Here is a 13,479-nt window from a genome sequence, read left to right as displayed (position 1 = left end):
GTGTATGTACAGATAGCAGAGATCTGTGTGTAGTGTGAGTGTATGTATAGATAGCAGAGATCTGTGAGTAGTGTGAGTGTATGTACAGATAGCAGAGATCTGTGTAGTGTGAGTGTATGTACAGATAGCAGAGATCTGTGTGTAGTGTGAGTGTATGTACAGATAGCAGAGATCTGTGTGTAGTGTGAGTGTATGTATAGATAGCAGAGATCTGTGAGTAGTGTGAGTGTATGTACAGATAGCAGAGATCTGTGTAGTGTGAGTGTATGTATAGATAGCAGAGATATGTGTGTAGTGTGAGTGTATGTATAGATAGCAGAGATATGTGTGTAGTGTGAGTGTATGTATAGATAGCAGAGATCTGTGTGTAGTGTGAGTGTATGTACAGATAGCAGAGATCTGTGTGTAGTGTGAGTGTATATACAGATAGCAGAGATCTGTGTGTAGTGTGAGTGTATGTACAGAGAGCAGAGATCTGTGTGTAGTGTGAGTGTATGTACAGATAGCAGAGATCTGTGAGTAGTGTGAGTGTATGTATAGATAGCAGAGATATGTGTGTAGTGTGAGTGTATGTATAGATAGCAGAGATCTGTGTGTAGTGTGAGTGTATGTACGGATAGCAGAGATCTGTGTGTAGTGTGAGTGTATGTATAGATAGCAGAGATCTGTGTGTAGTGTGAGTGTATGTACAGATAGCAGAGATCTGTGTGTAGTGTGAGTGTATGTACAGATAGCAGAGATCTGTGTGTAGTGTGAGTGTATGTATAGATAGAGATCTGTGTGTAGTGTGAGTGTATGTACAGATAGCAGAGATCTGTGTGTAGTGTGAGTGTATGTACAGATAGCAGAGATCTGTGTGTAGTGTGAGTGTATGTACAGATAGCAGACATCTGTGTGTAGTGTGAGTGTATGTACAGATAGTAGAGATCTGTGTGTAGTGTGAGTGTATGTATAGATAGCAGAGATCTGTGTGTAGTGTGAGTGTATGTACAGATAGCAGAGATATGTGTGTAGTGTGAGTGTATGTACAGATAGCAGAGATCTGTGTGTAGTGTGAGCGTATGTACAGATAGCAGAGATCTGTGTGTAGTGTGAGTGTATGTATAGATAGCAGAGATCTATGTGTAGTGTGAGTGTATGTATTGATAGCAGAGATCTGTGTGTAGTGTGAGTGTATGTACAGATAGCAGAGATCTGTGTGTAGTGTGAGTGTATGTATAGATAGCAGAGATATGTGTGTAGTGTGAGTGTATGTATAGATAGCAGAGATCTGTGTGTAGTGTGAGTGTATGTACAGATAGCAGTGATCTGTGTGTAGTGTGAGTGTATGTACAGATAGCAGAGATCTGTGTGTAGTGTGAGTGTATGTATAGATAGCAGAGATCTGTGTGTAGTGTGAGTGTATGTACAGATAGCAGTGATCTGTGTGTAGTGTGAGTGTATGTACAGATAGCAGAGATCTGTGTGTAGTGTGAGTGTATGTACAGATAGCAGAGATCTGTGTGTAGTGTGAGTGTATGTACAGATAGCAGAGATCTGTGTGTAGTGTGAGTGTATGTACAGAGAGCAGAGATCTGTGTGTAGTGTGAGTGTATGTACAGATAGCAGACATCTGTGTGTAGTGTGAGTGTATGTATAGATAGCAGAGATCTGTGTGTAGTGTGAGTGTATGTACAGATAGCAGAGATCTGTGTGTAGTGTGAGTGTATGTATAGATAGCAGAGATATGTGTGTAGTGTGAGTGTATGTATAGAGGGCAGAGATCTGTGTGTAGTGTGAGTGTATGTATAGATAGCAGAGATCTGTGTGTAGTGTGAGTGTATGTACAGATAGCAGAGATCTGTGTGTAGTGTGAGTGTATGTACAGATAGCAGAGATCTGTGTGTAGTGTGAGTGTATGTATAGATAGTAGAGATCTGTGTGTAGTGTGAGTGTATGTACAGATAGCAGAGATCTGTGTGTAGTGTGAGTGTATGTACAGATAGTAGAGATCTGTGTGTAGTGTGAGTGTATTTATAGATAGCAGAGATCTGTGTGTAGTGTGAGTGTATGTATAGATAGCAGAGATCTGTGTGTAGTGTGAGTGTATGTACAGATAGCAGAGATCTGTGTGTAGTGTGAGTGTATGTACAGATAGCAGAGATCTGTGTGTAGTGTGAGTGTATGTACAGATAGCAGAGATCTGTGTGTAGTGTGAGTGTATGTATAGATAGCAGAGATCTGTGTGTAGTGTGAGTGTATGTATAGATAGCAGAGATCTGTGTGTAGTGTGAGTGTATGTACAGATAGCAGAGATCTGTGTGTAGTGTGAGTGTATGTACAGATAGCAGAGATCTGTGTGTAGTGTGAGTGTATGTATAGATAGAGATCTGTGTGTAGTGTGAGTGTATGTACAGATAGCAGAGATCTGTGTGTAGTGTGAGTGTATGTACAGATAGCAGAGATCTGTGTGTAGTGTGAGTGTATGTACAGATAGCAGAGATCTGTGTGTAGTGTGAGTGTATGTATAGATAGAGATCTGTGTGTAGTGTGAGTGTATGTACAGATAGCAGAGATCTGTGTGTAGTGTGAGTGTATGTACAGATAGCAGACATCTGTGTGTAGTGTGAGTGTATGTACAGATTGCAGAGATCTGTGTGTAGTGTGAGTGTATGTATAGATAGCAGACATCTGTGTGTAGTGTGAGTGTATGTATAGATAGCAGAGATCTGTGTGTAGTGTGAGTGTATGTATAGATAGCAGAGATCTGTGTGTAGTGTGAGTGTATGTATAGATAGCACAGATCTGTGTGTAGTGTGAGTGTATGAACATATAGCAGAAATCTGTGTGTAGTGTGTGTATGTACAGATAGCAGAGATCTGTGTGTAGTGTGAGTGTATGTACAGATAGCAGAGATCTGTGTGTAGTGTGAGTGTATGTACAGATAGCAGAGATCTGTGTGTAGTGTGAGTGTATGTATAGATAGCAGAGATCTGTGTGTAGTGTGAGTGTATGTATAGATAGCAGAGATCTGTGTGTAGTGTGAGTGTATGTACAGATAGCAGAGATCTGTGTGTAGTGTAAGTGTATGTACAGATAGCAGAAATCTGTGTGTAGTGTGCGTGTATGTATAGATAGCAGAGATCTGTGTGTAGTGTGAGTGTATGTATAGATAGCACAGATCTGTGTGTAGTGTGAGTGTATGAACATATAGCAGAAATCTGTGTGTAGTGTGTGTATGTACAGATAGCAGAGATCTGTGTGTAGTGTGAGTGTATGTACAGATAGCAGAGATCTGTGTGTAGTGTGAGTGTATGAACATATAGCAGAAATCTGTGTGTAGTGTGTGTATGTACAGATAGCAGAGATCTGTGTGTAGTGTGAGTGTATGTACAGATAGCAGAGATCTGTGTGTAGTGGGAGTGTATGTACAGAGAGCAGAGATCTGTGTGTGGTGTGAGTGTATGTACAGATAGCAGTGATCTGTGTGTAGTGTGACTGTATGTACAGATAGCAGAGATCTGTGTGTAGTGTGAGTGTATGTATAGATAGCAGAGATCTGTGTGTAGTGTGAGTGTATGTACAGATAGCAGAGATCTGTGTGTTGTGTGAGTGTATGATGTATAATAAACCATTGCACTGTCCATGGTGCTGAACCGGACACTGACTATGCTGGAGCTCCACATACAGGAACGTGCGAGAGAAGAATCCTGTGCTCAGCACCACAGCCACTGAGAAACTGCATGATGCCAACCTGAACCCCCAATACAGTAGTGTGGGTGCAGCATGGGGGGCATTATATGTACATGCACCCATCATTATATAAAACAATGTGCATGGGTGCAGCATGGGGGGCAGTGTATGTGCATGCACCCATCATTATACAACCATGTGCATGGGTGCAGCATGGGGGGCATTGTATGTACATGCACCTATCATTATATAACAATGTGTATGGGTGCAGCATGGGGGGCATTGTATGTACATGCACCCATCATTATATAACCATGTGCATGGGTGCAGCATGGGGGGCAGTGTATGTACATGCACCCATCATTATATAACAATGTGCATGGGTGCAGCATGGGAGGCAGTGTATGGACATGCACCCATCATTATAGTACATGGGTGCAGCATGGGGGGCAGTGTATGTGCATGGGTGCAGCATGGGATGCAGTGTATGGACATGCACCCATCATTATATAACAATGTGCATGGGTGCAGCATGAGAGGCAGTGTATGTACATGCACCCATCATTATATAACAATGTGCATGGGTGCAGCATGAGAGGCAGTGTATGTACATGCACCCATCATTATATAACAATGTGCATGGGTGCAGCATGAGAGGCAGTGTATGAACATGCACCCATCATTATATAACAATGTGCATGGGTGCAGCATGAGAGGCAGTGTATGGACATGCACCCATCATTATATAACAATGTGCATGGGTGCAGCATGAGAGGCAGTGTATGTACATGCACCCATCATTATATAACAATGTGCATGGGTGCAGCATGGGAGGCAGTGTATGTACATGGGTGCAGCATGGGGGGCAGTGTATGTACATGGGTGCAGCATGGGAGGCAGTGTATGGACATGCACCCATCATTATATAACAATGTGCATGGGTGCAGCATGGGAGGCAGTGTATGTACATGGGTGCAGCATGGGGGGCAGTGTATGTACATGGTTGCAGCATGGGGGGCAGTGTATGTGCATGGGTGCAGCATGGGGGGCAGTGTATGTACATGGGTGCAGCATGGGGGGCAGTGTATGTACATGGGTGCAGCATGGGGGGCAGTGTATGTACATGGGTGCAGCATGGGGGGCAGTGTATGTGTATGGGTGCAGCACGGGTGGCAGTGTATGTACATGGGTGCAGTATGGGGGGCAGTGTATGTGTATGGGTGCAGCACGGGTGGCAGTGTATGTGTATGGGTGCAGCATGGGGGGCAGTGTATGTACCTCCGCTGTGCAGGCACTTGACCTGGTTAGCAGAGGAATGATCGGGGTCTCCTGTGCCCCTGCAGAGCATCTCTCATCCACAGACGAGGAGAGACAAGGAATAGGAGGAGCTGACGATGACTGGAAGAGGAGGGGAGAGATGGGGGGGATCTTATTGGTACTTTCCTCCAAACGTCAACCTGCTTAACCCTTCCTGTCCTCCACCAGTTCTGTGGATCTTTCCTCCGAGGCTTCTGCAAGTCTCCAGGTCCTGAAGGGGTTAATTGTGCACCGGGTTTTTCCAATGCACTAAAGAAGCAGCAGCTGGTACCAGCGCCGCACACACAGCAGCACCCCGGAGGGCAGCGCCAACTGCGCTACTGGGCTCCATCATCATCAGCACCGGACAGGATCTGAGCATCAGCTGCAGCCGCATCCCCCTCCCCCCCTCATCCTGTCCGGAGGATGGAGTAGAGGAGCTCTGCCAGCGCACAGGGGGCTCCAGGACTGCGGGGACAAGCCAATGGCACTGACAAGGGCGAACCGGATCAACTAGAAGCTGCTGGGTCCCTGGCGAACTCAACAAGGGTGAGTGACGTGACCCCCCCACACCCAAACACCCCCCCATCCATCATCACTGCTGCTGCAGAACTTCGTGTCCAACTGGAGTCACCCGGATGTGGACATCTCCTCTATGGAGGTCTCCGGGGGTCACATAGAAGATGCCCACCATGTCCTGGATCCCACAGCTTCATCCATGTAGATCAGATATTAGGGATAGGGTCAGGTACAGGGGGTTCTGTGTATCCCCCCGGGGGTCCATCCATGTAGATCAGATATTAGGAATAGGGTCAGGTACAGGGGGTTCTGTGTATCCCCCGGGGGTCCATCCATGTAGATCAGATATTAGGGATAGGGTCAGGTACAGGGGGTTCTGTGTATCCCCCCGGGGGTCCATCCATGTAGATCAGATATTAGGAATAGGGTCAGGTACAGGGGGTTCTGTGTATCCCCCGGGGGTCCATCCATGTAGATCAGATATTAGGAATAGGGTCAGGTACAGGGGGTTCTGTGTATCCCCCCCGGGGGTCCATCCATGTAGATCAGATATTAGGGATAGGGTCAGGTACAGGGGGTTCTGTGTATCCCCCGGGGGTCCATCCATGTAGATCAGATATTAGGAATAGGGTCAGGTACAGGGGGTTCTGTGTATCCCCCCGGGGGTCCATCCATGTAGATCAGATATTAGGAATAGGGTCAGGTACAGGGGGTTCTGTGTATCCCCCCGGGGGTCCATCCATGTAGATCAGATATTAGGGATAGGGTCAGGTACAGGGGGTTCTGTGTATCCCCCCGGGGGTCCATCCATGTAGATCAGATATTAGGAATAGGGTCAGGTACAGGATGTTCTGTGTATCCCCCGGGGGTCCATCCATGTAGATCAGATATTAGGGATAGGGTCAGGTACAGGGGGTTCTGTGTATCCCCCCGGGGTCCATCCATGTAGATCAGATATTAGGAATAGGGTCAGGTACAGGGAGTTCTGTGTATCCCCCGGGGATCCATCCATGTAGATCAGATATTAGGGATAGGGTCAGGTACAGGGGGTTCTGTGTATCCCCCCGGGGGTCCATCCATGTAGATCAGATATTAGGAATAGGGTCAGGTACAGGGAGTTCTGTGTATCCCCCGGGGATCCATCCATGTAGATCAGATATTAGGGATAGGGTCAGGTACAGGGGGTTCTGTGTATCCCCCGGGGGTCCATCCATGTAGATCAGATATTAGGAATAGGGTCAGGTACAGGGGGTTCTGTGTATCCCCCGGGAGCCCCATCCATGTAGATCAGATATTAGGAATAGGGTCAGGTACAGGGGGTTCTGTGTATCCCCCCGGGGGTCCATCCATGTAGATGGGATATTAGGAATAGGGTCAGGTACAGGGGGTTCTGTGTATCCCCCCGGGGGTCCATCCATGTAGATCAGATATTAGGAATAGGGTCAGGTACAGGGGGTTCTGTGTATCCCCCGGGGGTCCATCCATGTAGATCAGATATTAGGGATAGGGTCAGGTACAGGGGGTTCTGTGTATCCCCCCGGGGGTCCATCCATGTAGATCAGATATTAGGAATAGGGTCAGGTACAGGGGGTTCTGTGTATCCCCCCCGGGGTCCATCCATGTAGATCAGATATTAGGAATAGGGTCAGGTACAGGGGGTTCTGTGTATCCCCCCCGGGGGTCCATCCATGTAGATCAGATATTAGGGATAGGGTCAGGTACAGGGGGTTCTGTGTATCCCCCGGGGGTCCATCCATGTAGATCAGATATTAGGAATAGGGTCAGGTACAGGGGGTTCTGTGTATCCCCCCGGGGGTCCATCCATGTAGATCAGATATTAGGAATAGGGTCAGGTACAGGGGGTTCTGTGTATCCCCCCGGGGGTCCATCCATGTAGATCAGATATTAGGGATAGGGTCAGGTACAGGGGGTTCTGTGTATCCCCCCGGGGGTCCATCCATGTAGATCAGATATTAGGAATAGGGTCAGGTACAGGATGTTCTGTGTATCCCCCGGGGGTCCATCCATGTAGATCAGATATTAGGGATAGGGTCAGGTACAGGGGGTTCTGTGTATCCCCCCGGGGTCCATCCATGTAGATCAGATATTAGGAATAGGGTCAGGTACAGGGAGTTCTGTGTATCCCCCGGGGATCCATCCATGTAGATCAGATATTAGGGATAGGGTCAGGTACAGGGGGTTCTGTGTATCCCCCCGGGGGTCCATCCATGTAGTTCAGATATTAGGAATAGGGTCAGGTACAGGGGGTTCTGTGTATCCCCCGGGGGTCCATCCATGTAGATCAGATATTAGGAATAGGGTCAGGTACAGGGGGTTCTGTGTATCCCCCCCCCGGGGGTCCATCCATGTAGATCAGATATTAGGAATAGGGTCAGGTACAGGGGGTTCTGTGTATCCCCCGGGAGCCCCATCCATGTAGATCAGATATTAGGGATAGGGTCAGGTACAGGGGGTTCTGTGTATCCCCCCGGGGGTCCATCCATGTAGATCAGATATTAGGAATAGGGTCAGGTACAGGGGGTTCTGTGTATCCCCCCGGGGGTCCATCCATGTAGATCAGATATTAGGAATAGGGTCAGGTACAGGGGGTTCTGTGTATCCCCCGGGGGTCCATCCATGTAGATCAGATATTAGGGTTAGGGTCAGGTACAGGGGGCTCTGTGTATCCCCCCGGGGGTCCATCCATGTAGATCAGATATTAGGGATAGGGTCAGGTACAGGGGGTTCTGTGTATCCCCCCGGGGGTCCATCCATGTAGATCAGATATTAGGGATAGGGTCAGGTACAGGGGGCTCTGTGTATCCCCCCGGGGGTCCATCCATGTAGATCAAATATTAGGAATAGGGTCAGGTACAGGGGGTTCTGTGTATCCCCCCGGGGGTCCATCCATGTAGATCAGATATTAGGAATAGGGTCAGGTACAGGGGGTTCTGTGTATCCCCCCGGGGGTCCATCCATGTAGATCAGATATTAGGGATAGGGTCAGGTACAGGGGGTTCTGTGTATCCCCCGGGGGTCATCCATGTAGATCAGATATTAGGAATAGGGTCAGGTACAGGGGTTTCTGTGTATCCCCACGGGGGTCCATCCATGTAGATGGGATATTAGGAATAGGGTCAGGTACAGGGGGTTCTGTGTATCCCCCGGGGGTCCGTCCATGTAGATCAGATATTAGGAATAGGGTCAGGTACAGGGGGTTCTGTGTATCCCCCCGGGGGTCCATCCATGTAGATGGGATATTAGGAATAGGGTCAGGTACAGGGGGTTCTGTGTATCCCCCCGGGGGTCCATCCATGTAGATCAGATATTAGGGATAGGGTCAGGTACAGGGGGTTCTGTGTATCCCCCCGGGGTCCATCCATGTAGATCAGATATTAGGAATAGGGTCAGGTACAGGGGGTTCTGTGTATCCCCCGGGGGTCCATCCATGTAGATCAGATATTAGGAATAGGGTCAGGTACAGGGGGTTCTGTGTATCCCCCCGGGGGTCCATCCATGTAGATCAGATATTAGGAATAGGGTCAGGTACAGGGGGTTCTGTGTATCCCCCCGGGGGTCCATCCATGTAGATCAGGTATTAGGAATAGGGTCAGGTACAGGGGGTTCTGTGTATCCCCCCGGGGGTCCATCCATGTAGATGGGATATTAGGAATAGGGTCAGGTACAGGGGGTTCTGTGTATCCCCCGGGGGTCCATCCATGTAGATCAGATATTAGGAATAGGGTCAGGTACAGGGGGTTCTGTGTATCCCCCGGAGCCCCATCCATGTAGATCAGATATTAGGAATAGGGTCAGGTACAGGGGGTTCTGTGTATCCCCCGGGGGTCCATCCATGTAGATCAGATATTAGGAATAGGGTCAGGTACAGGGGGTTCTGTGTATCCCCCCGGGGGTCCATCCATGTAGATCAGATATTAGGAATAGGGTCAGGTACAGGGGGTTCTGTGTATCCCTCGGGGTCCATCCATGTAGATCAGATATTAGGGATAGGGTCAGGTACAGGGGGTTCTGTGTATCCCCCCGGGGGTCCATCCATGTAGATCAGATATTAGGAATAGGGTCAGGTACAGGGGGTTCTGTGTATCCCCCCGGGGGTCCATCCATGTAGATCAGATATTAGGAATAGGGTCAGGTACAGGGGGTTCTGTGTATCCCCCCGGGGGTCCATCCATGTAGATCAGATATTAGGAATAGGGTCAGGTACAGGGGGTTCTGTGTATCCCCCCGGGGGTCCATCCATGTAGATCAGATATTAGGAATAGGGTCAGGTACAGGGGGTTCTGTGTATCCCCGGGGGTCCATCCATGTAGATCAGATATTAGGAATAGGGTCAGGTACAGGGGGTTCTGTGTATCCCCCGGGGGTCCATCCATGTAGATCAGATATTAGGAATAGGGTCAGGTACAGGGGGTTCTGTGTATCCCCCGGGGGTCCATCCATGTAGATCAGATATTAGGGATAGGGTCAGGTACAGGGGGTTCTGTGTATCCCCCGGGGGTCCATCCATGTAGATCAGATATTAGGGATAGGGTCAGGTACAGGGGGTTCTGTGTATCCCCCCGGGGTCCATCCATGTAGATCAGATATTAGGAATAGGGTCAGGTACAGGGGGTTCTGTGTATCCCCCGGGGTCCATCCATGTAGATCAGATATTAGGAATAGGGTCAGGTACAGGGGGTTCTGTGTATCCCCCGGGGGTCCATCCATGTAGATCAGATATTAGGAATAGGGTCAGAAACAAGGGGGTTCTGTGTATCCCCCCGGGGGTCCATCCATGTAGATGGGATATTAGGAATAGGGTCAGGTACAGGGGGTTCTGTGTATCCCCCCGGGGGTCCATCCATGTAGATCAGATATTAGGGATAGGGTCAGGTACAGGGGGTTCTGTGTATCCCCCCCGGGGGTCCATCCATGTAGATGGGATATTAGGAATAGGGTCAGGTACAGGGGGTTCTGTGTATCCCCCGGGGGTCCATCCATGTAGATGGGATATTAGGAATAGGGTCAGGTACAGGGGGTTCTGTGTATCCCCCGGGGGTCCATCCATGTAGATCAGATATTAGGAATAGGGTCAGGTACAGGGGGTTCTGTGTATCCCCCCGGGGTCCATCCATGTAGATCAGATATTAGGAATAGGGTCAGGTACAGGGGGTTCTGTGTATCCCCCGGGGGTCCATCCATGTAGATCAGATATTAGGAATAGGGTCAGGTACAGGGGGTTCTGTGTATCCCCCCGGGGGTCCATCCATGTAGATCAGATATTAGGAATAGGGTCAGGTACAGGGGGTTCTGTGTATCCCCCCGGGGGTCCATCCATGTAGATCAGATATTAGGAATAGGGTCAGGTACAGGGGGTTCTGTGTATCCCCCCGGGGGTCCATCCATGTAGATGGGATATTAGGAATAGGGTCAGGTACAGGGGGTTCTGTGTATCCCCCCGGGGGTCCATCCATGTAGATGGGATATTAGTAATAGGGTCAGGTACAGGGGGTTCTGTGTATCCCCCCGGGGGTCCATCCATGTAGATCAGATATTAGGGATAGGGTCAGGTACAGGGGGTTCTGTGTATCCCCCGGGGGTCCATCCATGTAGATCAGATATTAGGAATAGGGTCAGGTACAGGGGGTTCTGTGTATCCCCCCGGGGGTCCATCCATGTAGATCAGATATTAGGAATAGGGTCAGGTACAGGGGGTTCTGTGTATCCCCCCGGGGGTCCATCCATGTAGATGGGATATTAGGAATAGGGTCAGGTACAGGGAGTTCTGTGTATCCCCCCGGGAGTCCATCCATGTAGATCAGATATTAGGTATAGGGTCAGGTACAGGGGGTTCTGTGTATCCCCCGGGGGTCCATCCATGTAGATCAGATATTAGGAATAGGGTCAGGTACAGGGGGTTCTGTGTATCCCCCCGCGGGTCCATCCATGTAGATCAGATATTAGGTATAGGGTCAGGTACAGGGGGTTCTGTGTATCCCCCGGGGGTCCATCCATGTAGATCAGATATTAGGAATAGGGTCAGGTACAGGGGGTTCTGTGTACCCCCCGGGGGTCCATCCATGTAGATCAGATATTAGGAATAGGGTCAGGTACAGGGGGTTCTGTGTATCCCCCGGGAGCCCCATCCATGTAGATCAGATATTAGGAATAGGGTCAGGTACAGGGGGTTCTGTGTATCCCCCGGGGGTCCATCCATGTAGATCAGATATTAGGAATAGGGTCAGGTACAGGGGGTTCTGTGTATCCCCCCGGGGCTCCATCCATGTAGATCAGATATTAGGAATAGGGTCAGGTACAGGGGGTTCTGTGTATCCCCCCGGGGGTCCATCCATGTAGATCAGATATTAGGGATAGGGTCAGGTACAGGGGGCTCTGTGTATCCCCCCGGGGGTCCATCCATGTAGATCAAATATTAGGAATAGGGTCAGGTACAGGGGGTTCTGTGTATCCCCCCGGGGGTCCATCCATGTAGATCAGATATTAGGAATAGGGTCAGGTACAGGGGGTTCTGTGTATCCCCCCGGGGGTCCATCCATGTAGATCAGATATTAGGGATAGGGTCAGGTACAGGGGGTTCTGTGTATCCCCCGGGGGTCATCCATGTAGATCAGATATTAGGAATAGGGTCAGGTACAGGGGGTTCTGTGTATCCCCACGGGGGTAGATCCATGTAGATGGGATATTAGGAATAGGGTCAGGTACAGGGGGTTCTGTGTATCCCCCGGGGGTCCATCCATGTAGATCAGATATTAGGAATAGGGTCAGGTACAGGGGGTTCTGTGTATCCCCCCGGGGGTCCATCCATGTAGATCAGATATTAGGAATAGGGTCAGGTACAGGGGGTTCTGTGTATCCCCCCGGGGGTCCATCCATGTAGATCAGATATTAGGAATAGGGTCAGATACAGGGGGTTCTGTGTATCCCCCGGGGGTCCATCCATGTAGATCAGATATTAGGAATAGGGTCAGGTACAGGGGGTTCTGTGTATCCCCCCGGGGGTCCATCCATGTAGATCAGATATTAGGAATAGGGTCAGGTACAGGGGGTTCTGTGTATCCCCCGGGGTCCATCCATGTAGATCAGATATTAGGGATAGGGTCAGGTACAGGGGGTTCTGTGTATCCCCCGGAGCTCCATCCATGTAGATCAGATATTAGGAATAGGGTCAGGTACAGGGGGTTCTGTGTATCCCCCGGAGCTCCATCCATGTAGATCAGATATTAGGAATAGGGTCAGGTACAGGGGGTTCTGTGTATCCCCCGGGGGTCCATCCATGTAGATCAGATATTAGGAATAGGGTCAGGTACAGGGGGTTCTGTGTATCCCCCCGGGGGTCCATCCATGTAGATCAGATATTAGGAATAGGGTCAGGTACAGGGGGTTCTGTGTATCCCCCGGGGGTCCATCCATGTAGATCAGATATTAGGAATAGGGTCAGGTACAGGGGGTTCTGTGTATCCCCCGGGGGTCCATCCATGTAGATCAGATATTAGGAATAGGGTCAGGTACAGGGGGTTCTGTGTATCCCCCGGGGTCCATCCATGTAGATCAGATATTAGGGATAGGGTCAGGTACAGGGGGTTCTGTGTATCCCCCGGGGGTCCATCCATGTAGATCAGATATTAGGAATAGGGTCAGGTACAGGGGGTTCTGTGTATCCCCCCGGGGGTCCATCCATGTAGATCAGATATTAGGAATAGGGTCAGGTACAGGGGGTTCTGTGTATCCCCCCGGGGGTCCATCCATGTAGATCAGGTATTAGGATTAGGGTCAGGTACAGGGGGTTCTGTGTATCCCCCGGGGGTCCATCCATGTAGATCAGATATTAGGAATAGGGTCAGGTACAGGGGGTTCTGTGTATCCCCCCGGGGGTCCATCCATGTAGATCAGATATTAGGAATAGGGTCAGGTACAGGGGGTTCTGTGTATCCCCCGGGGTCCATCCATGTAGATCAGATATTAGGGATAGGG

General features: G+C 49.6%; 1 protein-coding gene across 1 annotated transcript in view; it reads left to right on the top strand.

Moving 5' to 3' along the window:
- The first annotated feature begins 5,108 nt into the window (after positions 1-5,108).
- Positions 5,109-13,479, top strand: part of PHF24 (PHD finger protein 24) — a 130,338-nt gene continuing 121,967 nt past the window's right edge. The window contains exon 1 of the mRNA XM_072132742.1: positions 5,109-5,517. The gene's annotated coding sequence lies outside the window, so the exon portion shown is untranslated. The remainder of the gene's footprint in view (positions 5,518-13,479) is intronic.

This window comes from Engystomops pustulosus, chromosome 1, assembly GCF_040894005.1.
Source record: "Engystomops pustulosus chromosome 1, aEngPut4.maternal, whole genome shotgun sequence".
NCBI classification, from domain to species: domain Eukaryota; kingdom Metazoa; phylum Chordata; class Amphibia; order Anura; family Leptodactylidae; genus Engystomops; species Engystomops pustulosus.
The sequence above is the reverse complement of the archived record's forward strand: the minus strand, read 5'-3'. Positions and strand labels throughout refer to the sequence as shown.